A 25,956-nucleotide genomic window follows, 5' to 3' on the forward strand; every position below is an offset into this window, starting at 1 on the left:
TGGTTAGTACATCCATTGTTGGGAACAAGTTGGGTAAGCCTTGATTGGTTAGTTCAAGAGGGGGAGACATTTGAACTGCTTGGTTTAAGCTGTGAGGGGTGTACATGCTAAACTACACTGTTTCCTAACTTGTTATCAATCACCGAGACTACTGGGGGGGTCACCTGGCATCCAGGTATCTTCCCTGTCTCACGCTGATTGGTTGTTGCTAGGGTTATCACAGTATCACTGTCAGGCCTTAGGCCTCAAACATTCTTTGGTCTTTCCAGGAACTAGTGTTGCTGAGTCAGGGACACCTGGCAATGCAGATCTCTCCTGTTATTTACAGACAAACAACTCTAGCTCCATGCCTAAGAACGCTCTGTGGGTTTTCCAAGAATAAGGGTCAACCTCCCACCGCCTTTGGACAGGCTTTGCTCTGAGGTAGAGGCTGGTTTCTCAAAAATGGAATCACATCAGTTTCTCAACATAATCACTAAGCCACATTCCCAGATGTGGAGGAGGAGGAGGAGGAGGAGGAGGAGGAGAAGAACAACAACAACTACTACTTATTTTGAGAAGAGGTCTCCCTAAGTTGCTGAGGGCCTTGCTAAGTTGCAGCTTTGAACTTGCAAACCTCCTACCTCAGCCTCTGGGGTCTCTGGGATTAAAGGCATGCATTGCCATGCCCAGTAAGAGATCTTTTTTTTTTTTTAAGCTTAAAGTTTACTTAAAATTTAAGAAGTCTTTTTTTTAAGGGTTTTGTATCCAAACTTTCAGCTTGCTTATTAGAATCAGAAAAAATAAAATCAAAGGAAACACAGCTTATATTGCTCTTAACAATATTAAAGATAGATGCTCATAGGAAACCACAGAATTATGCACCTGAAAGGAAACTTGTTCTCAGCAGTTCTTATCTTTATGCTTGTATTTTATTTTGTTTTATTTTTTTAGTTCCATCACCATTTGGAATCTTGTTAACAGGAGAAGTTAATTTGTAGATGGTAAATGGGAGACTTCTCTAGTTGGATGGAATCTGTATTTCACAAGTGGCTTGGAAAATGCATCCCTTGTCTTTCATTTTTCCTACAAAATTCCTTTTCACCCTCAGTACTTCACCCTCTTATTTGTCAATCATCGTCCTCCTCTTTCAGGTCCTGCATTCAGTTCCTTGAAGAAGTTGCCCTAGTGTCCTCAGCATGTTAACTAATTGGCCCTGCTCACTAAGTTCCAGCAAGTGCTCTATTTATAGAAATACTTATTATGCTAATCCATTTTCAGTTTCATTGGGGACTGAAACAGAACACTTGAAAAGAGGCTACTTAAAAAAACTAAAGCATTTGTTCTTTATTATATGCATGTAAATAATAGAAATAGGATACATCTTTCAATTCTTCATGATTTGGTCCCAAGTACAAGTCTCATGACTTGAATTTCAAGAGAATCTATTCAAGGGAGTGAGCCCGTGCTAAAAATACCTCAACTCATCACTTTGGGGTGGTTCTGGAAACAAAACATTTTATTTGATAACTATAAAGTGGGAATTAAGCAAATATTCTTATTTTTTTCTAATTATTGATTTAAAAATATCAAATAGGTTTGTCTCATGTTTTCCCACTCTGCATTTACTCTGTTCCAGGTCTCTGTTCCCTGCTGGGCGGCTAGCTCCACAGGCAGGAGCCCAGCTCACTGATCAGCCTGTGAGTTCTTCGGACCTGGCCATGCTTGAAAGACACCCAGCTCTGGAGGTGTGGGCCACCTGATGCTCAGGAGAGAAGTGAAACCTGAATTGACAGGAGGGAAGGATGCGTTCCACTTTGTAGCTGAGTATTATTATAGAGGCGCTCAAATATTTAACATTTACTAACACATTCACTGAATCCTGAGGAAGCCTCTTGCTCTAACAAGGACAATTGTAGGGAACATTGAAGGACACACATTGGTTTTTTTTTTTTTTTTCAATGAAAGGAGCATGATTACTAGTGCTATAGGGTCTAGGATAGGAATTGAATCCAGATTTTGAATTAAGAAAGATTTTACTTAAGTAATCAGGTTATATTCAGTCAGAAAATCTGAACCTGTTTTCTTATAATTTATCAAAAACAAAGGATAATACAGCCTATCTTTTCACTGATGACTTGAGATATGGATTTGAGGATATGCTCTTTTCAAAGGGCTACTTTCATGATGTAAAATGGATGACAGGCTTTATGTGATCTTTTAATATTACTGCCCTTCTGTGTCACCAAACAAAATCAAAGCTTTTATATTAACAAGCAAAATAAAATCAATACACTTTATTACATGTGCATTTGGTAGCATTTTTAAGGCTTACTCTTGGCAAATTCACCCTCTGTGCATCTTTTATTTTTCTTGTGCCCTCAGCACAGTGGTTGATGCCCACCCACTCATGGAGGGAAGGTGTTCTTTATTCAGTAGACAGACTCACCTGCCAATCTCTTCCAGGAGCACCTTCACACACCTGGAAATAAAGTGTTGCCAGCTTTCTGTGCATCCTGTGGCCTGGGCAAGGGCCACGTGAGTAGCCAACACAACACTTTGCACCACATGTTGTATCCCCTCATGTATATCTGCACATACACAAGAATTTCAGCATGTAATGCTACCTCAATCATTTCTTGGATTTACCCAGTTAAAATACATGCTTAAGGTAAATGCCTTCAAAACAGTCTTTATACATAGGGTTCTCAGACTTGAAGGCTGCATGGTCTATGGCCAGTTCCTGTTGGCAAGTCTGTCCCACATTCACATTTACAAAGGGTGTAAGAGTTTGAGGAGGCACTTAAGATCCTGATGGTCTACCTTTTCCTGAGATGGAGTTTTACACACACACACACACGCACACACGTACACATATATATGTATGTATATATGACATTCTTTGAACCTTGATGGATTCTAAGACCTGCCATCCTTTTCCAAGAAAAGCTAACGTGGAGACTCAGGTATTTCCAGGTGCACAGATCATGGGGGTGGGGTGGGGGGAAGGCATCAGGTATGACTCCAGGCTTCCCTGCCTAAGCAGGTGCAGGCTGAAGTTGTCTTCCACTGAGAGGGGAGGAGGAACAGGTGCAGATGTGGGAAATAGGAATTGCTCCTTTCAGGGCGTGAGATTAAGATGCATATTAGATATCCAGCATGAATGTGAAGAAGGAAGTTTGGATACAGGATTCTGGAGTTCATCGGAGATGTGTGGCTGGAGGAGCAGATTCAGGAGTCATTAAAGACAGAACCTTGGCAGGATCAGCAGCAGAGACAGGAGTACAAGTTTTACCTAGGAGACTTGCCATTAAAATGACAAAGAGGAACTGGAGTGCCTCTGGAAGGAAGGCTGGGGAGTGACTCCCCAAGAGAGAAAGGCTTTCTGTGGAGGGTGGAAGGATGTGAATGAACCAGCCACTGAGAAGCATTCCTGCAAAGACCACCCAAAACAAAGGCCAGCAGATGGACAAGAGCTCAGCCTAATGGAGGACTCAGCTCTCTGGCCTAACTCTTCCCCCTGCATACCTCGCCCCTGTGCTGCCATTGCCCATTCTTTCACTGAAGTAATTCCTCTTCATAAAGATATATGTGTATATGTGTATATTTATGTATATATATATATATATATATATATATATATATATATATATGATTTTTTTTTAGAAACTGCCACTCTGCCCACATGTGAGATGCATGCAAATAGAACGTAAAAACATCACAAAACAAAGGCTCATAGCAAAAACCTGCTTTTAGATACTAACAGCACCCCATTACTGGAGACCATTCCAGGCCTTGCATGCCCTTTGGTAAAACCATGAATTTTATTTATTTATTTATTTATTTTTTTAATTTTTTATTGTTGGCTGTTCAAAACATTACATAGTTCTTGATATATCATATTTCACAATTTGATTCAAGTGGGTTATGAGCTCCCATTTTTACCCCATATACAGATTGCAGAATCACATCAGTTGCACATCCATTGATTTACATATTGCCATACTAGTGTCTGTTGTATTCTGCTGCCTTTCCTATCCTCTACTATCCCCCCTCCCCTCCCCTCCCCTCCCCTCTTCTCTCTCTGCCCCCTCTACTGACATTCGTTTGTCCCCCTTGTATTATTTTTCCCCTTCCCCTCACTTCCTCTTGTATGTACTTTTGTATAACTCTGAGGGTCTCCTTCCATTTCCATGCATTTTCCCTTCTCTCTCCCTTTCCCTCCCACCTCTCATCCCTGTTTAATGTTAATCTTCTTCTCATGCTCTTCGACCCTACTCTGTTCTTAGTTACTCTCCTTATATCAAAGAAGACATTTGGCATTTGTTTTTTAGGGATTGGCTAGCTTCACTTAGCATAATCTGCTCTAATGCCATCCATTTCCCTGTAAATTCTATGATTTTGTCATTTTTTAATGCAGAGTAATACTCCATTGTGTATAAATGCCACATTTTTTTTATCCATTCATCCATTGAAGGGCATCCAGAGTATACAAAGAACTCAAAAAATTAGACAATAAGAGAACAAACAACCCAATCAACAAATGGGCCAAGGACCTGAACAGACACTTCTCAGAGGAGGACATACAATCAATCAACAAGTACATGAAAAAATGCTCACCATCTCTAGCAGTCAGAGAAATGCAAATCAAAACCACCCTAAGATACCATCTCACTCCAGTTAGATTGGCAGCCATTATGAAGTCAAACAACAACAAGTGCTGGCGAGGATGTGGGGAAAAGGGTACACTTGTACATTGCTGGTGGGACTGCAAATTGGTGCAGCCAATTTGGAAAGCAGTATGGAGATTTCTTGGAAAGCTGGGAATGGAGCCACCATTTGACCCAGCTATTCCCCTTCTCGGTCTATTCCCTAAAGACCTAAAAAGAGCATGCTACAGGGACACTGCTACATCGATGTTCATAGCAAAACCATGAATTTTAATTCCTCAGGCATGCTGTGTTTATAGTGTTCTGTTTATTTATTGATATACTCTTTCTGTGTTATATAGCTCTCTTGAACTGACTTTTCTTTTCTAACTGAACTTTTGCATCCTTTGACCAACACCCTCCTCATGCCCCTGGCTTTCAGCTCCTGGTAACCATTACTCCACTCTATTTCTGTAAGTTCACTCTTTCCAGTTTTCCACTATTGGTGAACTAATTTGCACGCCCACTAGCACTATGCAAGGGTCCCCTTTTTTCCATGTCCTACACAGCACTTGTGCAAGTGGTATCTGACTGTGCTTTAATTTGCATTTCTCTGATGATTGATGATGTAGTGCACTTTCTCATATACCTTCTGGCCATTTATTTGTGTTCTTTTGAGAAATATCTGTTCCACATTTGTTCATTTTTTCATTGGGTTATTTGTTTCCTTAATATTGTATTATTTGTTTTCCTTATATTGTTAAAATTGAGCTTCTTACCAAATGTATGGTTTTGAAAATATTCTCTCACTTTAATTAGTTTACTTCTCCATCCCAATGATTATTTCCCTGGCTATGCAGAAGATTTTTTCATTCCATATGATCCTGTTTGTCTATTTCTACATTTGTTGACATGTGTTTGGATTCACAGCCAGAAAATAATTTTTCAGAACAATGTCATAAACATTGATATTTATTATTTCAGTTTAAACCTATTAACTTAAACTGTATTGTCAGAAAGTAAATATATCATAGAATATCTCCACACATGCTTGTGCAACTTGGATAAATTGAATCATGAAAAACTCAAAACAGTGCTTAAAGCTCAGGGATCAAACACACCAAGAAATGAACACATAATCACTAGGTTGGCATGTCTTAACTTTATGGATTAAACTTGATTAAAATTTCATACTCAAATTTTTATTTCCTTTTCCCTCTTGAAGTGCTATTAAATGTAATGCCCTCATTATCTGTAATCTTTCAGAGATTTTTCATATATATAAGAATATATGATTTTTATAGATTTGTATAGATTTTTCATATATAAGAATATATTTCATATATAAGAATTTCACATATATAAGAATATATGTGGTGAGTGGTATTTATGTACAATTATAATTTTGTTTCTTAATTTTTGTTTTTCTAATTTTTAATTTTATTTGTTCTTTTCAGACATATATGACAGTGGAATGTATTTTGGCATATTATACATACATGGACTATTGCACTTTTCTTCAAGGTCAACAAAAATAAATAAATAAATAAGCCATTTCAGAAATTCAACTATAAATTTTCCAAAATCAAATAATAAGTCTTTGCACCCTTACCTTAGTAGTCGGAACCCAATGTAGTAGCTCTCCAGTACTGTGGCTTTCTTTTTTTTTTTTTTTAATTTTTTATTGTTGGCTGTTCAAAACATTACATAGTACTTGATATATCATATTTCACAATTTGATTCAAGTGGGTTATGAGCTCCCATTTTTACCCCATATACAGCTTGCAGAATCACATCAGTTACACATCCATTGATTTACATATTGCCATACTAGTGTCTGTTGTATTCTGCTGCCTTTCCTATCCTCTACTATCCCCCCTCCCCTCCCCTCCCCTCCCCTCTTCTCTCTCTGCCCCCTCTACTGACATTCGTTTGTCCCCCTTGTATTATTTTTCCCCTTCCCCTCCCTTCCTCTTGTATGTACTTTTGTATAACTCTGAGGGTCTCCTTCCATTTCCATGCATTTTCCCTTCTCTCTCCCTTTCCCTCCCACCTCTCATCCCTGTTTAATGTTAATCTTCTTCTCATGCTCTTCGACCCTACTCTGTTCTTAGTTACTCTCCTTATATCAAAGAAGACATTTGGCATTTGTTTTTTAGGGATTGGCTAGCTTCACTTAGCATAATCTGCTCTAATGCCATCCATTTCCCTGTAAATTCTATGATTTTGTCATTTTTTAATGCAGAGTAATACTCCATTGTGTATAAATGACTGTGGCTTTCTTGTAAACTTCAATAGGTTATCAACTAACCACATCTCAGTCAGTTTTGGGTTAACATTTTTCCCCCAATAAAATTGAATCTCGAGACAGATATATATTGCATTCCCACTGTTAACCTTACACTAGACTCCAGACACACCTGGAAAATGATTTGCCTTCTGGAGTCTTCTTGGGATGATAGCTTGCCTCATGTTTGAACAACAGCTCCTTCCCAAATTTACCTGGACCATGGAATCCTGTTCATCTCCATCCTCCCAAGATTGTCTAGTCTTCCTCTTAAGCCAGGAAGGATGATGCTGGTTCCTACTTTCAAATAAAATACAGATTTATATTCAAAAGGCATTGTTACAGTTAGAATATGTGGTATCCCCCAAAAGCCCATGTGGCAATGTGGGAATGGCAGAGGTGATGTCATCAGATTAGGAGAGATGTACCCTCATCAGTGGATTGACCCATTTGATGGATTAATAATTTGAGAAGATTACTGCGTGATAACTATAGGCAGGTGGAGCTTGTTGGAAGAAGCAGGTCACTGGGTGTGTGGACTTGGTCTGTCCTCCTGTCCCCGACTCCTTCCTTTCTCTCTCTCCCTCCTGTTCCCATGAGCTGAGCAGCTTTCCTCCACCACATCTTCCCTCCACGATGTTCTGTCTCATCTCAGGCTAAAAGCACTGGATCCAGCCACCTATCAACTGAACCCCTGAAACCTTGAGCAACAACTCCATCTGTCAGCTGTTCTTGTCAGGTATTTTGGTCACAGTGACAAAAAGCTGACTAACATAGCCATTTAAAATGACTTTTCTTAAATAAAGTCTCAACATTGGCTTTTCTATGTTCAATCTATGCTCAGTCACACCGTGTTCAAAGCTATTGTGTTCTTACCTCAAGTACTTTCAATTCTTTTTTTCAAGAATTTACTATTTGTTTCCTTATTCTAGAAGATTCCCCTTATAATATTGTTATGTCCAAGATTAGACAAATTTCATAAGTCACTCTCTGATACTGGAAAGAAAAAGCTAGAGTTGCTTCTTACATTTAGTCCTGCACTCCAAAAAGCTATGTATTCATGCATGCACATATGAGTAACATTATAAATGCTAAGACCTTCGCATGTATTATTTTAAAGGATTGATGTATTTACTTATTGCAGAGTTCCTTGAACAAATTCAGCCTGTTTAAAATCTTGCAGAAATTCAGATTTCTCTTTTAAACTGCAAAAGGTCTGGGTTTGCTAATCAGCCATGCGATACCCCAGACAGCATCTCCTGTTCCTGGACGGAGGAGAAGCAATGTTAGTTCATGGCCTCTCACTATTTTTGCTTTCTCAATCTTAAAGACCTTCCCAGCTCTTGGACATGGAAGGGAGCCCTTCCTCCCCCAGGAAAAGATCATCTGGGAGCCTGAGGCGATGAGGTGGATTCTGGCCCCTCAAGCCTGGTCCAAGCCTCTTTTCTGAGTTCTTGGGTATTAAAGTCAGATGACTTTGTGGTTCATTCTCTCTTCTCAGCTTTGTTCATGGCATCTGTCCACGGGCAGCTCTTGCTGGATAACCATGAGCCAGAGGAAGGTCTCTGAGGGCCTTAAGGGAAGGTAAGGGACCTACTCTTACACCCTGCTGCAGAGTCGATACTATTTATAGGACCTGCAGCGGGTTCCCCCATATGTGCACGGAGGGCATTCTGCTGCCGTTCTGTCTCACTGTTTTGCAAAGCATCCTGAAGGACTTCTGGAAAATGTCAGCTCATATCATCCAGAAATTCTTACTTCTGTCATTAAATACTAGTGTTTTCTGAACTTACTGACAGACTGACAGAGTTTTGGGGGAACTAATGCTAAAACTTTATAGCTTTATTTTTAAAAAAAAGAGATAGAAGACTTAATGTGTCTTTGAGGATTTTTTTCCCCAATCTCCTTTTATTCTCAGGGATAATTTCCAAACATAGAATTAAATGGATCAGTGGAGACACAGAATAAGCTTCTATGGAGATCAGTTATGAAACTCGTGGAGAGTCTAATCATTCTTTCTAATACTCATTTTTCCACCCACTAAATCATTACCTTCATTAACAGTGATTAAAACTAAGCCTCAAAGCTGGCAGAGCTGGACGGAGGCTCACATCTTTCTAATGACTGGACTCCAAAGCTCCCTTCTGGGAAAATGAACTCTTCCCGGAAACTATGGAGACAGGGGAGCAGGTGGATGCAGGGGGGCAGGTAGAAACGGGGGAGCAGGTCGACAGGGAGAGTAGGTGGACACCTGGGAGCACATAGACACAGGGAAGCGTGGGGACCCAGGGGAGTAGGGAGACACGGGGAGCACAGGGGGACTGGGGAGCACATGGACATGGGGGAGCGTGGGGACATGGGGGAACAGGTGGACACAGGGAAACAGGTAGACACTGGGGAGCAGGTGGACACTGGGGAGTAGGGAAACACAGGGGAGCACAGGACAGCATGGGGGAGCACAGGACAGCATGGGACACAGTGAACCCAGGAAGAGAACTGGAGGTGTGTTAGGACATAAAGCAGACAGGGCCCAGGTCAGGGTGAGGTCTCCCGAGGTCAGTTTAAGAACATGTAATGCCCAACACGCGTTCACTTCTAGAGGCTGATTTTGTGTGTAAAAATCAGTGAATATAATTGGGATCCTCATAAAACCTGAGGGAGCAGATGCAAAGGTCAACAACTGCTCATTTCTTTGGGCTGCATTATGATCCCATATGTAGCTGCAAAACTCATCACTGCTTTATTTTAAAGGCTACAGGCACGTCTTGGTTACAGGGACAAGAGTGGCTTCTAGAAGGTTTGGGGAGATGGTGGGGAGTGTCTGCCTGCCCTGTGGTTTCACATGACACATGGTTTCTATCAGGTGTGAAGGCTGACACAGACTTCCTGTGTGAGCCACAGACACAGACTCTGCTCAGAAATGCGGTTCCTAGTGACGGGGTGCAGGATGGTGCCTGAGTGAGAAGGTTCATAAACTGACTTTTCATCCTTTAAAATTTTACAAAGGCATCATAGCAGAATATGTTACCCCAGAACTTCTTTAAAAACTTGAGCTATTCCACATTGTCTTTGTGCTTGAGACAGATGGTTTAGTGCGGTAATCATCTGATAGTGATCAGTGAACTTAGAATTGGCAATGATAATTAGGGAAAAGAGAAGTCTTTAAAACCAACACACCAAAGGGACAGAAAAAAGCAGGTTTAGAGGCATAAGAATACAGTAAGCAAAGGAGAATTTAGAAAATTTGTCTAACTGGATTTATGCAGGCTTTAACTTGGTATTTTTATTTGAACGTCTATAAAGGATTGAATAACATGGCTACTAGGAAACAAATTGGCATGATATTTAAAATTGAATTCCTTTTTCCTTGTCCTTTGCATTTTGCCCCCAAAAGCTAATTTTTAGAGTTGTATCTCTCTAAGTGCAAACAGCTTCCCTGAGCTATTATCGTATGATGGTCCCTCATCATAATCCCAGTCTGCTGAATTATCAGGCTGGGAAAATAGATGTGAGAGAAAATTCTAGCATGTGTTTTCTCTTTTAAATTAAATGCTAATTTGGCAATAGTACTGCTTGACCCAATTGATGCCATCACTGTAAGGATTAAAGAGAAGTTTGTCAAGGGATGTAGAATTTACTGCTAAATCTGCTCATTTACCAATTCCATTATACTCATTTAAAGAAGTGAAGAAATCTGTACCATCCAGGAATTTGTATTTAAGCAAATTTCAAAGAAAATGGTTTCTTATATTCCTGCTAGTTGGAACATTCATTTAGTTTTTAATTGTTTTCCTGCAGACCAAACAGCAGAATGTCAAGTACAGTGCTGGCCTGGGAGTCTCTAGAATGGTGTGATGCCCCCTGCCCCATGTGCTCGGAGGGTGGATTGAGGGCCTGGGACACTGAGCAGAGATTTTAGAAGGAAGGTTTGAGGGGCAATGGCTGATAGGAGGGGGCTTTGCAGCCAAAGTAAACATTGAAAATGAAATTGGGAAGATGAGTTTGGGTGTGAAGGGGCAGAAAGCAGGCAGGATGTGGCAGGAAGGACCTCATGAGAGGTGAAGCAGGAGAATTCTGGAGGGATTTGAATGTGTGAAGTCAAGGGCTTTTCAGGCTTTGGTTTCTGCCTGAAAATGGGGGTCTTTGAACAGGAAGAAATAAGACAAGCTGAAAAGAGAGGGAGACAGAAGTAGGAGTGGGAAAGTGAAAGGAGCACATTGGTGACGAATCTGGGTCTTCAGTCAAGCTGGGGAAAGCAAGGGGCTTACAGAAAAAAGGGAGCATGCAGATCCTCTAAGGCTGGGAGGGCCGTCTTTAAGCCATGGCTTTTGTAATCATCACGCAGTGGAGAGGGTGGGGAGCTGCGGAGCCGACGTGTGGGGAACTGAAGGTGAGGCAGTGGATATCAAGTGGTGGAAGCTGAGTGGGCCGAGGAAGAACCCTGATGGAGAAAGGAGAGGGGAACAGGAGGTTCACATGTGCCGCGCAGTCTGTCTGGGCACAAAATAACTGAGCCACCACAAAAACTTGTAGATTCCAACAGCAACTCTTTATTCCCGACTCTCACCAGCTCTACACGTCTGTTCTGGGAAAATACACTCCCTTCACCGGGCTCTGCGTACCAATTCTCTCAGAACCCTGTGAGAACTCAACGGGAACTCTAAAGGAGCGGGCACCTGAGGCAGCAGGATCCACCCTAATCCTGGAGCCGCCCTAACCCCTGAGCAGGGTCACCTTTCAATTAAAAATGCCATGCGTCATTCCTACTTGGCTATGGCTCTCAGCACACATGGACAACAAATGAGTGGGAAACAGAAAGCATGGACAGGCCAGGGGATCACTGAGAAGGCTGCCTGTCCTGGGGCAGGATCTAGGATTCAGCTAAAAAAGGGCAAGATGTTTAGGAGCCAAGCTATCAGATGGGAGAAAGATACACAGTTACAGGATGACTTCAGGCCAAACCAGAGGCTGGAAGACACCTGGTCTGAGCCCACAGTGCCTTGGTGCCAGGCAGCTGGGAGGATGTGGCCTCGCTTGGTGGTACAGAGGGGTGGGAGGGACTGGGTGACGCATGGAGCCTCTGTTTGTCACAGGGTATGGGCTGTCTAAGGAAGACCTCCGGTGGTCCAAGACAGAAGTATGGAGCTCTGGAGAGGGACAAATAGACCCCACTGTCACCAGAAAAACAGACAAACCAGGGACACTCAAGACTGAGTACATGCTTAGAAAACCTAGGGAAGCAACAGGAGTGTAGGACGGAGATGTGCAACAGTGGGGCAAGGCTGAGGGGAAGGCAGCCTCCTGTGAGGTGACACAGGGACACATGGACATTTACCATGTCAGAGTAGCTCTCAGGAATCTTGGGCAGCTGAGGGTGGTCCCCTCCAGGACACAGATTAAGTGGCACCCTTTCTTTCATTACAAATGCTCCGAATGTACAAAGAGATGGGTTAGCAAAAGGGCCTTGGGAAATGGATGGGAGAAGCCCACTTATTTTAAAGAGCAAAGTATCCGTAACAATGTATACATTCAAAAACTGAAGGTCTCAGAAGGCAAAGAAGTGAATATGGAAAAGACAAAAAGAAAGAGAGAGAGAGAGAGAGAGAGAGAGAGAGAGAAAAGAAGAAGAAGAAGAAGAAGAAGAAGAAGAAGAAGAAGAAGAAGAAGAAGAAGAAGAAGAAGAAGAAGAAGAAAAGAAAGAAAGAGAAAAACTCAAGGAGAGCTGCTGCTGGGAGTAGAGAGCAAGTCAAAGTGAGGTGAGCACTGGGGACAGGCTGGGCCAGCCTGGTGGTCACAGCTCCTATGGTAGGAGAGGGGCCAGCTGTGCATGGGAGGCAGTGGGAGGCAGATGTCACCCTGGAGGAGAGTGAAAGATGTCACCTGGAGGAGGGTGAGCAGCATGATACGGAGCTGAGGGAGGAGATGGCTTTGACCAGCAACAGTGAGGCTTTGGGGCAAAGTTCTGTTCCTGCTGCAATTCAAGGTGAAGGGGATTTCAGAAAAGAAAGATTTAGGCTTGAACTCTAAATTTTGCTTATTAGTGGTTTGAAATTGAGCAAAGCCTCATGCTCCTGGCCCATGGCAGCCCGTTATCTGTGTGCTGAGGATTGTTGCTGAAGAGCCTTAATGTTGGCAAGGGCTCCTTGGTGAGCACAGCTGCAAACCCCACTCCCTGGGAGCCAGGCACTGGCCTGTGTGTGCAGGATATGGGAATGAATGGGGAGAAATCTGTGCATTTGTAGAACTAAACTCAGGTCCGGGAGGCAGGCTGAGAAGGGTAGGATCGGGAAGTATAGGGTGTTCAGGAAAAAAAAAATAAATGAAAGCAGAAGCGATTCAGGATGCTGTGGTGAGGAACTGACCCCAAGAGGGTCCAGGTAAGACATGGTAACTGCATGTGCTGTGCGTATGTGAATTCTCAGACGCAAACTAAATAAAGTAGCTATTATGCAGACACAAGATATGACATTTTATGAGATAGGAGAGAAAACGGTAGCCTGAGCTGAAGAGAAGTTTTAGGACAGACTGAATGGAATAAGAATGATATTACTTTCAGAAAAAGTAATTTTATTACATCAATCTTGATGGTTATTTGAAAAGCCATTCCAGTGTCACAGTGGGTGAAATACACTAATGTATCTCATGATACCCTGGTAAGGTCATGAGAGTGTGTTGTGACTGAGCAAGGGAACCCTGGTACCCAGGGAAGTGCGGGCTGGGCCTTATACAAGCACATCACACTGACCGCCTGCTGGTATGAGCAGCTCAGGACACACCTGTCAGATACACACACTCAGTTACAGTGAAGTGAGGGTCAAGAGGAGACTGGTATCTCTGCCTCCAAGGCTGCATCACATGAAATGGATTAAAATGGCATCTAAGAAAATGGAGTGCAGATGTAAAACACCTGATGAACCTTGAACTCTGAGTTTCTGAGTCAGACCCGTGCTTCTGCCCTCAGAGACCTTAGTAAAACACAGTGAACTCCTGGAGAGTCAGTTTGCTCCCCAGTGGTGCATGGAAAGATCATTTCAAGGAATTCCGACAAAAAACATGGACTGTTCCACCCCAGAGTTCTACGGCAGTCCTGGGAATAAAGTGAGGATTCACTATTGGTGTATCTGGGACAGGAGATGAGCATGGTGTGCAGGCAGAGTTGCTGGTGACAGCTGTGGTCTCCTGAGGACAGAGGACTGGGAGCATGAGATGGAGACACACCCGTGAGAGTGCAGTTGCTGGGAGTCTGCTGGCCTCGTCAGACACAGCGATGCCGGCACCAATTCACGTTTCATTTATTAATTTTTCTACTGATTCAATATGGACAGGTGATGAAGTCCAGGGAGACACACGCTCCCAGTTTTGTAATGCCACTTTTACTGTCGAATTTCTATCCTCAATCACAGATCACAGAGGAAGGAGAGGAGACAAGATGTCATGTCAGTTAGTTTTCTGCCTGAAATATCTTCCCCCCAAATCCCACTCATCTGCTTCTGACCATCCACAGATACAAGGGAAGTTAAGACATGCAGTCAGCTCAGTATCCAGGGGCTTCTGAATCCAAGGATTCAACCAAAGGCAGATCAGAAGGATCCAAGAAGAGTGTGCATCTGTCCTGAGCATGCATAGGCTCTCTTCCTTGCCCTTATTCCTAGCCAGTACCTCAGGACAGCTGTTTGCATAGCATTACACCCTGTGAGGTACTGTAAGTCATCCAGAGGAGACTTCAAGTGGGAAAGAGGACGTGCGCGGGCTAAATGCGAATGCTACACCTTCTCATGTAAGGGATTTGAGCATCGGCAGATTTTGATGTCCCTGGGAGTCCTGGAACCAGTCGTGCTCAAATAGGAGGGGACAGTAGCCTTCTATTGGATGCTGTGTTCCCACCAGCAATGAGGCCATGTTGTGGTCTGGGAGAAGAATGGATGAGCGGGTAGTGAGGGCCACAGAGGGCCCAGCTGCAGTCAGCACACTGTGCAGAAGATGAACAGTGGCAGAAAAGATTAGGAACCATTTCTGGCACATTTTGACAAATGATGACTACCCCTAAAGGCATGGATTGACAGAAAGGTTCAGAAATGCCTGAGGGAAGAAGCTTGGACATTATAGTGCTGGTCATGCACGTTCTTCTGATGGTTGCCTGGAGTCCTCCCAGGGGATCTCAACTTCCCCAGCGGTTATTTGGTCCATGAGGAAACAAGAAAAAGTTAGGACCTTTCCACCAAATAGGGCAGAGATGGTTGATGGATCTATTTTTTAGTCTATCATATTTTTATTGTAAGAAAATAGGATAAAAACAATGGACCAGGAAGCTTCATTTTATATCTTCCTGAATTGGGGAGAAACTTCTAGACCAGTGAGGTTCTAGAAGGTTGGCCTTCAGTTCAAGGCGCGAGAAAAGGAAACATGTTCAGACATTCATTTTACAAGGCCATGTCTGGCTGAGAGCCATGAACGTGAGGACAACTGTGCACTCAGAAGACCTCGGGGAGGAGTGAGCTGTCTGGAAATTGAAAGGGCTGTAAGTGCAGGAATTCTGATGGGAAACCCTGGGCATGTGAGCAGACATAGGAACATGGCCAGCACTGGGGTCTCATGGACAAGCCCACAAAGGATTTCAAAGTCAAAATTGAAATTAAGTAAATGAAATTGTGCTTTCATGTTAAAATGAGGAGAGTACAGAAGTCAAAGATTATGAAAATTACTTTAGGAGACCAAGGCCTGAAGACACCCTGAAAAAGAATATGCAAAGAGCTCTATAGGGAATGGATCCAGGGGCACATGTCCACAGGGGGTCTGGGCTGCCACAGGGAGGCACAGGAAGGAGCTGCAGGGAGCAGCCAGTGCCCACCCACACCCTGGAGAGGCAAGAGCAGGTGCTGGTCTTCAGGACACTTCTCAGGAGAGGGGGGCTCTGTCCTGCCTTCTGTCACACCCTGAGGTCCAATTTCAAATCTGGTTCTGTTTCTTCTGATTCTGTGATTCTGTGATCTACAAATGGCCTTCTGATTCTGTCTTCTGATGTTTCTCTAGAGGGAGAGATTTGAATTTAAATGTCTCCTGCAGACGGACGCGCTCATCGTGAGTCAGCATAGTCTTACTATTGATGATGTGCATGTGATTAATCATTTTTATTTTTTACTTGTTCTTTTTAGACATACCTGACTGTACAGTGTATATTGACATATCATGCCTACGTGGAGAATCACTTCCCATTCTTGTGGTTGTACATGGTGTGGAGTTGCACTGGTCATGTGTTCATGTATGAACGGAGGACAGTGAGCTCGTGTTCCTTCCACTGTCTTTCCTATTCCCATCCCCTCCTTCCCCTTCATTCCCCTTTGTCTAATCCACTGAACCTCTCTCTCTGCCCCCCTCCTCTACCTTGTCTGTTAGCATCTGCATATCAGAGAGAACACTGGGCCTCTGGTTTTTTGGGATTGGCTTATTTCTGTTAGCATAATACTCTCCATCTCCATACATTTACGGGCAAATACCATAATTTCATTCTTCTTTATGGCTGAGTAATTGAATTTGGTTAATTTTAATCCTGCACAGAGATTCAAGTTTTTAGATTTCTCATTAGAAGAAAAAAGAAAAAACAGACAGAATATGTGAAATGACAATTTTCACACTATAACCCAAGAAACAAAGGGCTGTATTTCCTGAAAGGATAAGAGATCACCATGGTGGTCTCTGTCTGTTCTAGTTGGTTGTCCTGGAAGTGACAGGCCAGAGCACTAGGAGGGATACCTAGGCACTGCCTGCCGAGTCCCTGAGCTCATGGAGGTCTCAGAACAGGTTTGAAATAGGATGAAGACAGATTTTTGAATATATCAACATTTTTGATTTATCAGATTCACGGTCACCTTCTGCATGGAACCCACTTCTATAAAACCACCTCAAAATTCTGATGTTTATGTACAAGTATATTTTTTATTTTATTGGAACTTATGCAAAACAGTAGGAAGAAATTTCAAAGTAATCTACAGCTGAGAAGTGGTGTTAGTTAGACAGATTTTGGTAGGTATTGGTATCTTGGAAGACCATCACTCTTGACTGGATTCTTAGGAAAAAGCCATTGAACCTAACATATTCCATTTCTTTTTTTTAAATTTATATATGACAGCGGAATGCATTACAATACTTATTGCACATATAGAGCACAATTTTTCATATCTCTGGGTGTATACACAGTATATTCACACCAATTTGTGTCTTCATACCTGTACTTTGGATAAAAATGATCATCATATTCCACCATCATTTATAATCCCATGCCCCCTACCTTCCCCTCCCACCCGCTGCCCTATCTAGAGTTCATCTATTCCTCCCATGCTCCTGCTCCCTATCCCACAATGAGTCACCCCCCTTATATTAGAGAAAATATTTGGCATTTGTTTTTTTGGGATTGGTTAACTTCACTTAGCATTATCTTTTCTAACTCCATCCATTTATCTGCAAATGCCATGATTGTATTCTCTTTTATTACTGAGTAACATTCCATCGTATATATACCACATGTTTTTTTAATCCATTCTTGTATTGAAGGGCATCTAGGTTGGTTCCACAGTTTAGCTATTGTGAATTGTGCAGTTATAAACTTTCAGCAAAGTAGCAGGATATAAAATCAACACCCATAAATCAAAAGTATTTCTGTATATCAGTGACAAATCCTCAGAAAGGGAAATGAGGAAAACTACTGCATTTTCAATAGCCTCAAAAAAACAAACAAACAAACAAAAACAACAACAACTACAATAACAAAACTTGGGAATCAACTTAACGAAAGAGATGAAAGCTCTATGTAATGAAAATTACAGAACCCGAAAGAAAGAAATCAAAGGAGACCTTAGAAAATGGAAAGACCTACCTTGCTCTTGGATAGGCAGAATTAATATTATCAAAATGACCATACTTCCAAAAGCACTATACAGAGTTAATGCAATTCCAATCAAAATCCCAATGACATTCCTCATAGAAATAGAAAAAGCAATCATGAAATTCATCTGGAAAAATAAGAGACCCAGAACAGCTAAATCACTCCTTAGCAGGAAGAGCAAAGCAGGTGCCTCACTATACCAGACCTTAAAGTATACTACAGAGCAATAGTAACAAAAACAGCATGGTATTGGAACCAAAACAGACTGGTAGACCAATGGTACAGAATGGAGGACACAGAGACAAACCCACAAAATTACAATAATCTTATATTAGATGAAGGTGCCAAAAACATGCATTGGAGAAAAGATATCCTCTTCAGCAAATGGTGCTGGGAAAACTGGAAATTCATATGCAACAAAATGAAATTAAACCCCTATCTCTCACCATGCACAAAACTTAACTCAAAATGGATCAAGAACCTAGGAATTAAACCTGAGACTCTGCATCTAATAGAAGAAAAAGTAGGCTCTAATCTCCATCATGTGGGATTAGGCCCCAACTTCCTTAATAAGACACCTAGAGAGCAAGAATTAAAACCAAGAATCAATAAATGGGATGGAATCAAACTAAAAAGTTTCTTCTCAGCAAAGCCAGCAATCTGTGAGGTGAACAGAGAGCCTACATCCTGGGGGCAAATCTTTACTCCTCACACATCAGATAGAGCACGAATCTCTAGTGTATGTAAAGAACTCAAAAAGCTAAGCACCATTTGACCCAGCTATTCCCCTTCTTGGTCTATTCCCTAAAGACCTAAAAAGAGCATGCTACAGGGACACTGCTACATCGATGTTCATAGCAGCACAGTTCACAATAGCAAGACTGTGGAACCAACCTAGATACCCTTCAATAGATGAATGGATAAAAAAAAAAATGTGGCATTTATACACAATGGAGTATTACTCTGCATTAAAAAATGACAAAATCATAGAATTTACAGGGAAATGGATGGCATTAGAGCAGATTATGCTAAGTGAAGCTAGCCAATCCCTAAAAAACAAATGCCAAATGTCTTCTTTGATATAAGGAGAGTAACTAAGATCAGAGTAGGGACGAAGAGCAGGAGAAGAAGATTAACATTTAACAGGGATGAGAGGTGGGAGGGAAAGGGAGAGAGAAGGGAAATTGCATGGTAATGGAAGGAGACCCTCAGGGTTATACAGTGGAGGGGGTAGAGAGAGAGGAGGGGAGGGGAGGGGAGAGGTGGGGAGGGTGGAGGGTGGAGGATCGGAAAGGCAGCGGAGCACAACAGACACTAGTATGGCAATATGTAAATCAATGGATGTGTAACTGATGTGATTCTGCAATCTGTGTATGGGGTGAAGGTGGGAGTTCATAACCCACTTGAATCAAAGTGTGGAATATGATATGTCAAGAAATTTGTAATGTTTGGAACAACCCACAATAAAAAATTTAAAAAATAAATAAATAAAAATTTAAAAAAAGCTAAGCACCAAAATAAATAAATAAATAAATAAAGAGATAAATAAATAAATAAATAAATAAATAAATAAATAAATAAAATAACCCAATCAATAAATGGGCCAAGGTCCTGAACAGACACTTTACAGAAGAGGATATACAATCACTCAAAATATATATGAAAAAAATGTTCATCATCACTAGCAATTAGAGAAATGCAAATCAAAACCACTCTAAGTTTCATCTCATTCCAGTCAGAATGGCAGCTATTATGAAGACAAACAACAAACAACACATTCCATTTTCCTTGAGTGTCATTTTCTTTAAACTGTTGTCACCTCACCTCACTCTGTATAAGTGATAGAGTTAGGGTGATGTATTGGGTTAAATATTTGTCTAATATTATATCACTCATATTGCATACTAGATACACCTTATAAATATCTAGAACCCCAAAGGCAGAGCTGCCATAAAATCATTTTATGATTCCTTTTTGGAACTATATCATGGAGTCTGAAAACTACAACAGCTAAATGGTGCTTCTCAGAATTCTACAAAGCCTAATTTATGATTCTGCTAGACTTTTAATCCTTATAGTTTCCTTCCTTCTGCTGGATTTGTATTTAGATTTGTCTTCTGTCTCTCATCTCTTAAGATACAAAGATAAATGGGTCCCTTGATATAGATCTTTTTGAATATATATGTTCACAACTTTAGGCTTCCTGTTAGCATAGTTTCTCCACATCCCACAAGTTTTGGTATTTTATATTTTCATTTTAATGTCTTTCAAAGTATTACCTAATTTCTTTGCTGATTTTTTTTTAAGAACACGTTGGTTAAATTGGATGAGCTATTCCAATTCCACATGTGGATTTTCCAACTTCCCTTTTTTCTTTAGTTTAATTCCTATGCTGTTATGATTGAAAAAGACATTTTGTATTGTTCAATTTCTTCCATATCAGTTTGGATTTATTAAGACCTATTTTATGACCTCACATGTGGAGAATGTTCATGGTCACTGGAGAAACACGGGTATTGGGCTGAGCTGGGCAGTGCCCACGTTGTCAGTCCAGTTGGGCTATAGTTCTGTTGAAGTTCCCCATTTCCTTATTCAGCCTGTGTGTGGTCGTTCTACTCATTGTTGAAATCAATATGTTAAAATGTCAAATTATTATTGTAAGATTGTTCAGTTCTTCCTCTATATTTGCTAATTTTTTTCACATATTTTGGGGCCCTAATTTTTTTGCATGTATATTCACAGCAGCTATGTATTTTTAATGATTGACTCTTCATCACTATGCTTTCTCCTTATTTATCTTTTGTAACGGTTGCTGCCTTAAAGTCTATTTTCATGTTGGTCATTTGGTAGTCATTTACTGGGACATTCCTACCCTTCCACTGATGTCTGCCCTTGGACTGTGTGTCTTTGGCTACGCTGTCAATCAATGAAAAGTTCATACATTTAATTTAAAGTAATGACAAGAAGAACTCATGTGACCTGTGCTACTTGCACTCTCTGTGCCTGATAGTCCTTCCTTTCCTACCTTCTTCCTTCCTTTGTATTTAGCTGATTAGTACAGTTATGTATTTTCCTTCCCCTCCCATTTTGTTTTGTCTACATTCCATATGTGTTTTCTTTATGATTATTGTAGGTCATAACATTCTAAAATTTGATTATTTGGCTCACTACCAACTTGAATTAATGCCAACTGAATTTTAATTACTTACAAAACTCTACTCCTACAACAGTCCATCTTACCCTTTTTATGTCATTCAAAGAACACAGATTTATACATTGGATGTCCAACCTCATTTTAGAATTACTTTTGAATACTCATTTAGGTCTCATAGATAATAAAAAGTAACCTTAAAAACCAAGATTACAACAATACAAGTTTTCACATTTGCCTACATAGTTATCTTTAACTGAGATTGCCATATTCAATCACTTTGAGTTAACTCCCATGGTTTTTCCTCCAGTTTGGAGGGGCTTGCTCTGTGGCCTTGCTTCTCTGCAGGTCCAAGAAGGGTTGATGACCTTCCATCACTCATTTCTGGTGTGGGTGGGGATGATGGCTTCTAAGCTCCATGCATGCTGGGGAGAAAACCCAGACATCTGTACTCTGCACATAAAAACTTTGGCTGTAATCAGGACATCCGGTGTCAGGGGTTCTCCTAGAAGAATCCTAAACTGAAGTCAGGTGTGAGGCAGTTTAAATAGCTTTAAATAATGACTCTCTTTAGCTTTTCTGTTAGGGTGGGTCTATTTACCAATAGATATCCAGTGCTTTAGTTTTTCTTGGAGGTTTTAATTTTTCCTTCACTTTGAAAAAATAATTGTTTTGACAGAATTCTCAGTTGATAATTCCTTCCTTCCTTCCTTCCTTCCTTCCTTCCTTCCTTCCTTCCTTCCTTCCTTCCTTCCTTCCTTCCTTTCTTTCTTCCTTTCCTTCTTCCTATCTTTCTTTCTTTTTTTCCCCTGCACCTTGTGTACATCAGTTTGCTGGATTCTGGCCTTCCAGGTTTTTGCTAAGAAATCCACTGATGATCTTACTGAGATTCCCTTGTCATGGTGAATCACTTTGTTGCTCTCTGTTTTTGTTTCTGTTTTTTCCTCTGTCTTTCTACTGCATGATTGCACTTGGTGTGATTTCCTTATATCTAAACTGCTTATTGGATTTGTAGATTCATGCCTTTCATCATAATATGTATGTTGGGCTTCTAAATGATCTCCTTTAGACTATCATTAATTTTATTTTTTCTTTTTCCTTTGCTCCTCAGTTCCAATAATTTTAATTATTCTATCATGATAAGTATTGATGCTTTCATCTGCCTACTCAAATCTTCTTTTGAATATATTTAATTAATTTTTCATTTTACTATTTGTAACTTTCAGATCCAGAATTAGTATGTTTTATGTTATGATTTCTATTTGCTTGTATTTTTATTCATATCTATATACATTTCCCAATTTTGTTTATTTTTATCTCTATTTTTAGTTATTCCTTTAAACACATTTCATAGTCTTTTTATAGAATGTTTGATATATGAACTCTCTGGGGATGGTATAAAGCAATTTATTTTGTTTCTTTAAAGGAGCTATATTTTTCTTTATCTTTTCTCAACTAGTTTGTGTTTTTTTTTGTTTTTTTTTTAATCAGAATTTTTATAATGTTGAAACTCTGCAAGCCAGGGTTTTCTCCTTTCCTATATTAGTCTGATTTCTTCTTATTTGTGAAGACTTCAACTCATTTGTTTTGATATTTTCCCAAAAACTTTTTATGAGGAAAATTTCTTGTTTTATGTGCTTAGTACAATCTGTCCTTTTAGCTCACATTCAGCTAAAGTCTGAGAGAGATTTCTTTGAGTCCTAGAGTTAAAACAGACAAAGGACCCAAACAAACACACACACACACACACACACACACACACACACACACCCCACCACCACCAACAACAACAAAACCAGAACCAAAATAAAAGAAGGGGGATCTTGGAGGTAGGAGGCAGAGACAACTACCTCTCTAGTTCTGCAGTTTTTATCAGATCAATAGTCACATATCAAGTAGCAGGATTCACTGTGCATTCTTAAACTTTTTGAGTACTTTTTAAAACATTTAAGTATGTGTCACGCCTAGGCACGCACATGGATTTCTAAATATTTCTGAATAGATTGTCTTCAAGTGTCTTAATTTCCCAAGAAATTCACCCTTCAAGTCTCAGGTGGTGTATTCTGTGTCTCTACCTAGGGACTCTTGTTCCAGACATTGGCATATTGGTAGTACTGTGGAATTTATTGTGTCTGATAGTAATACAGCTGCTGCAGCACTTAAATGAGTGTTGGAATAATGCATCTTTCTCATGCATTCTATTTATGCCTTTGTATTTAAAATGCACAACTCTATCCGGGGGCAGGATTTCTGCTCCTGGCATTCAGCTCCACTGAACTCTGGTTCTCTGTATGCACCCTGCCCTCCAGTTTGGAGGGGCTTGCTCTGTGGCCTTGCTTCTCTGCAGGTCCAAGAAGGGTTGATGACCTTCCATCACTCACTTCTGGTGTGGGTGGGGATGATGGCTTCTAAGCTCCATGCATGCTGGGGAGAAAACCCAGACATCTGTACTCCGTACATAAAAACTCTGGCTGTGATCAGGACACCCTGTGTCAGGGGTTCTCCTAGAAGAATCCTAAACTGAAGTCAGGGGTGAGGCAGTTTAAATAGCTCTAAGTACTTTATATACACACTCGTTAACATTCCTGTCTCAGTGATGTGTTCACTGACCAGTGGGATTTTAGATGAATGTGACAGTGGACCAGTCACTGGTTCAGGAGCTATTTTCCTGGTTAATTTGATGCATTTCTTTCCGAGTGTCACAGTCTGCTGCATTGTCTGCTGGAATTGAGTTATTGGTTCAGGTTTCTAAGCCCAGTGGCCATGTGAGATGTTGCTGAGCCTGCTGCAGTGGGAGCATCAAGTCGACTTTCTGACAGAGGAGAGTTTGGTTGGGGACAACACCCTTGCAGGAACATGTTTCACAATTCACATTCCACACAGCACACCCTTGTTTCATTTCCTCTCACACCATCTTGACACACTCTGACAGGTATGTGCCTCAAGGGCCTACATTGGAAGCAAAGTTTTAAGTGAGATATTAAAATGCCCTGCAGGGGAAGGTCAATGTACTCTTTGGAAACCTATTAGAAGAAGTCACAATAATATTTGACAATATCCCTCTAGGAGCCAAACTGCATTGATAAAACCCCCGTGTCTGATAACACTGATAAAATGCCATGTCTGATAACACTCCTTAAAAGAAGTGGTTGTTATCACATGACACTGTGCATGTCACCCTGAAGCTGATATTATGAATAACAAGATGCACACCCTGAGAGCCATGCCTGGGATAAAGAAGTACAGATCACCTCAGTCATCAAGCCTTCTCCTGAGGCCCATCAATGTCATTAGAGTAAAGAAAGGAAGCTTGCAACTTGGGCCCCTTGCCTTCCCTCCTTCCTGCCATGGGATGCTCCAGCTGTGCTGTGGCCAACTCAAAAAACAGACACAAACACGAGCTATGAAAAACTCAACACGCAAATGTCTAAACATAGTCCTCTTGGAGTACGTATGTTTGATTCTTATAAACCTATGGCACATAAACACTCAGCTCAAAAACTGAAGAACTTAGTTTTGCATCTTTATTTCTATGTGAGTGGTCAGTGTTCATATGTTGAGGATGAGTAAGCTGAGGGTTAAAAGCAAGGACAGAGCATATGACATATTGCTTTTTTGTGTGCACTGGATTTTTTGGTTGTTATTCTAATCTTAATTTCTTCTGGATTTATACACATAGAACAGGAGGTCTTGAGACCATGTACATATGAGGTAATTAGCTGCCTTTCAACTACAAAACCACAACCCACAGCTTTACTTAAAAATCCTAGATTCTCAAACAACACGATTCCAATTTAGGAAAATAATTTTAGATGCTTTAGGAGTTAATCATTCAGCAAGCTGTTCTGTATGCATGTCATGGGATTGCCCAATGCTGGAGTCGTCACAGGAGAGCAGCTTCCATTATTTATCACCCTCTACGTTGGGATCACTCATTGCCCTTGCGGTGGTCCTCTGCGTCTGTTCAGTTAGGAAGTGTAAAACTCTGTGGGATTCGTTAAGGGTGATGACAGCTGAGCTTGCTCTCAGAGAAGACATCTAAGGAGAAAAAACTGCCTTCACAAGATGAATTTTTCAGTGCCTAAGATGTTGCTTTCAATAGTTCCAATAAACATATTCTCCACTGCTACAGAACTTCAGAAACTTAGAGTTGGTGAGTCCACACTGAACACTTGCTGGAAAAACCACATCTCCGAATTCATGCACCAAAAATGTAAGTATCTGAATCTATTTTTAGTAAAAGGATCTTGAAATTTTCAAGCCAAAGTAAATATAAACATGACGTTTTACCTCTCTGGACCAAGACAGTTTACTAACCAATCCCTTCCCTCTGCTGGTCACACCAGCCTCCCTCCTGGGCCAGGCCAAGCCCTGTGATGCTGAGAGGAAGTTGGGAATTTGGGTGGAGAGGACCCCAGGGAGGCTCACAGAGGCTGTGCTGGAGACAGAGGTCTGAGTCTCTCTGGCTGAGCCGCGAGAGCGGCTGCCCACCCTCACGCCACCTTCACCTGCTCTGGCAAGCCTAGGTTCAGATGATGCCTCCGTCAGCCTTGGTCTCAGAGCACAGGTAAAACTGAACCAGCAGTGAACTTGTCTTTGTTAGCTCCTGAGATGGGGGGTTGTTTTCACCTGGTTCACTCCTTTTTTAACTTATAGATGGATGCACACCTTTAATTAATTTATTTATTTTTATATGGTGATGAGGATTGAACCCAGTGCCTCACTCAAGCCAGGCAAGTGCTCTACCACTGAACCCCAGCCCCAGCCCCAGCCCTTCTTATTTATTTATTTATTTATTTTTGAGATGACATCTTGCTAAGTCGCCCAGGCTGGCCTTGAAGTTGTGATCCTCCCACCTCAGCCTTCCCAGTAGCTGGAACTGCAGGTGAGTGTCACCACGCCCAGCTCACCTGGTTCACTCTGACCCACACACAGGCTTTGTCAAAGGTGTGCTCTGCCATCAGACAAGACGTGCCACTTTCCATGTCAGGGTTAGAAACAACCAGCTGAG

General features: G+C 41.2%; 1 long non-coding RNA gene across 1 annotated transcript; it reads left to right on the plus strand.

Moving 5' to 3' along the window:
- The first annotated feature begins 8,440 nt into the window (after positions 1-8,440).
- On the plus strand, positions 8,441-25,861 carry LOC139705025 (uncharacterized). The gene is made up of 3 exons (XR_011706925.1): positions 8,441-8,499; positions 25,078-25,158; positions 25,750-25,861. It is a non-coding gene; the product is annotated as an uncharacterized lncRNA (long non-coding RNA).
- Positions 25,862-25,956: the final 95 nt, after the last annotated feature.

This window comes from Marmota flaviventris, chromosome 1 (genome assembly GCF_047511675.1).
Source record: "Marmota flaviventris isolate mMarFla1 chromosome 1, mMarFla1.hap1, whole genome shotgun sequence".
Lineage (NCBI taxonomy): Eukaryota > Metazoa > Chordata > Mammalia > Rodentia > Sciuridae > Marmota > Marmota flaviventris.